Source organism: Ranitomeya variabilis, chromosome 2, assembly GCF_051348905.1.
Source record: "Ranitomeya variabilis isolate aRanVar5 chromosome 2, aRanVar5.hap1, whole genome shotgun sequence".
NCBI lineage: Eukaryota > Metazoa > Chordata > Amphibia > Anura > Dendrobatidae > Ranitomeya > Ranitomeya variabilis.
The window spans coordinates 479,350,421-479,352,819 of NC_135233.1; the positions used below are offsets into that span (position 1 = coordinate 479,350,421).

At 49.9% G+C, this 2,399-nt stretch overlaps 1 long non-coding RNA gene across 1 annotated transcript; it reads right to left on the reverse strand.

Moving 5' to 3' along the window:
* Positions 1-415: 415 nt before the first annotated feature.
* Positions 416-1,592, reverse strand: LOC143809632 (uncharacterized). Its single transcript, XR_013222358.1, has 2 exons — positions 734-1,592; positions 416-580 (listed from the first exon to the last, which is right to left on the reverse strand). It is a non-coding gene; the product is annotated as an uncharacterized LOC143809632 (long non-coding RNA).
* Between the last annotated feature and the right edge of the window lie 807 nt (positions 1,593-2,399).

A 2,399-nucleotide genomic window follows, 5' to 3' on the forward strand; every position in this document is an offset into this window, starting at 1 on the left:
AACCCCTTTAAAAAGAGAACAGTTTAAGGGATGAAACCTCATGGCCACCATGGCAGAGCCTCCAACGCTGCTGCAGCAGATCAGCACTACATCGTCGGCTGTACCGTTGACATCTGGACACAAGAGACCCATGAGGACCAGGAGCCGCTCGTGTTTATATCGTGGCAGTTGTGAAAATGCAAGAACGGGGATGTTTCAATTCACTGCTTGCAAGCAGCTACAAAGAGCCATTACTTACGCTCTGCCAGCTGGGCCCACCTTTATGACAGAGTTCTAAAAAGTGGGAAGGTCTTAATGGGAGGGGCGGAGTCTGCAAGCGGTTTAATTAATATAAGCTATAAACTTGATGTAAATTATCTAACGCTGAGGACACGGCCCATTACCGAGAAACCAGCGACTCAGTATCGCAAAAACATAGAAAATATAAAATTTTATTATACAAAAATGACTAAATACAGATATAAAGGGGAAAACCATGGAGCACATAGTGGTTCTCGCTTCTCCAACGGAGCAGATGCGACGTGGAGTCTTCCAACTTCTTAAAGTAGTAGTTGAGTTTGTCACTGAGCTTCTCCCGCAGCTGTAAAGGAAATGGAGGAAGACATTAATGGTGCACACATGGTCTGAGCCCGGCTGCCATGGCTCTAATCCCTCACAGTTTCTGAGTGTGGCATTACGTCACCATGAATGACATCACCATTAGTCACGACGGTCATGTGATGTGAATTCTCACCATAAACGGTCAGGGAGTCCAGGCGCATGTGGAGGAAAAGCTTTGGCTTTGCCGGTTCTCATCCTTAGGCTTCATACCCATTTGCGATAAAAAAAAAAAAAAAAAGTTTGATTTCCGGACAGAAAAAAAGAAAGAAACATAAGCGAGTGTCATGTGAGGTCAATGCAATTTTTTAATTGCAACATCCATATGCAATGCACCAGGCAGCACAGACTTAGAATGGGGTCATCTTCATCATCAATGATGGGCCTTGCCTCATCTTCTGTCCTGCGGCGTCTGCGTGGTGGTTCCGCAGGGACGGAGGAGGAAGATGAGGAGTGGGAAGAGGATGAGGAAGAATCTGAAAAATAAAGAAAAGTGGGATCCTCGCTATCAGTGTCGGAGGCAAGGAAAGAATATGCCTCCTCCGCTGAATAGCGCTCTTGGGACGAGCGGGACTTTTTTTTTGTAAGTGTGGTGCTTGGGTGTACTTTATTGGTAACTGTGTAAGTGGGGGGGGGATAGTGCTTGGTGCAAACTACTCTGAAAAGAAAAAGCTAAAGGGAAAAAAAATAACTGTGAAAGAAAAGTCTAAAACAGCAGGCCCTAGCTCTGATAAGTGAACCGCGTCACTTATCAAAGTTCAGCGGCTGCTGGGTGTGCGCACGGAGATGTTAAAAAAAAAAAAAGGAAGGCACGGGTTTGACGCGGCGGCTGGGTGAGCGCAAGGAGATGTGAAAAACAAAAAAAAGGAAAACCGCAGGCACAAGCTCTGATAAGTGAACTGCGTCACTTATCAAAGTTTGGCGGCTGCGGGATGGGTGTACGGAATTGTTCAAAGGGGGCTGATGAAAAAAAAGCGAGCACGAGTGATCGGTGAACTGCGTCAACAATCAACGATCGGCGGCTGCTAAACGTGCGCACGGAGGCGGCGCAAAGAGGGACGAAGGGGGTTAAAAAAGAGGGGGGAGGGGCTGTTAACACTTACGTTTGTAGTCTCTCTTCTTTCTTCGGTTTTCTTTCCCTCTTTTCTAACGCAGGGGATTGTGGTGTTACAGGCTTCTGTAGCACCACAAGGCCCAGCAAGACAAGATCTGGCTGTGTGACCACTCTGCAGGAGTCCTCAGCTAGAGTGGGGACCCCTGCAGAGCGGTCAGACAGGTCACCTGCAGGTGACAGACAGGTCACAGAGCGGTCACACCGCTGATGTGAGCTGTCATTGGTGGGGTCGAATGATAACAACGATCCCACCAATCCCTGCAGGCCCTGGTGACCATGGCAACTGCCTAGGGTCCCTCCGATCCTAGGCAGGTCACCAGCAGGTCACACAGGGGTCACAACGTGACCGCCGCTGTGCCCTATGATTGGCGCAATCGTCGATAGTCCTGCTGGGCCTGCACTAGTCTCTGGCCTGCGATAGGTGCGATTGCAGCACCGATCCAGGCCCGCTACAGCAGGGGACAGCCGGGTACAGCAGGGCACAGCTCGGTAATACCGCCGCTGTGCCCTGCGATTGGCGTGATCGAATCTATCGGCGATCATGCCAATCCGGGGGTCTTGCCAGGCACCGGCCCTAGGATAGAGTACATCGCTACTCGATCCTAGCCCGGGACCTCTTTATTTCAGCTGCCCCGACTGGCTGAAACAATGAGAAACGGTGTGATTGGCTGTTCAGAATTGAACAGCC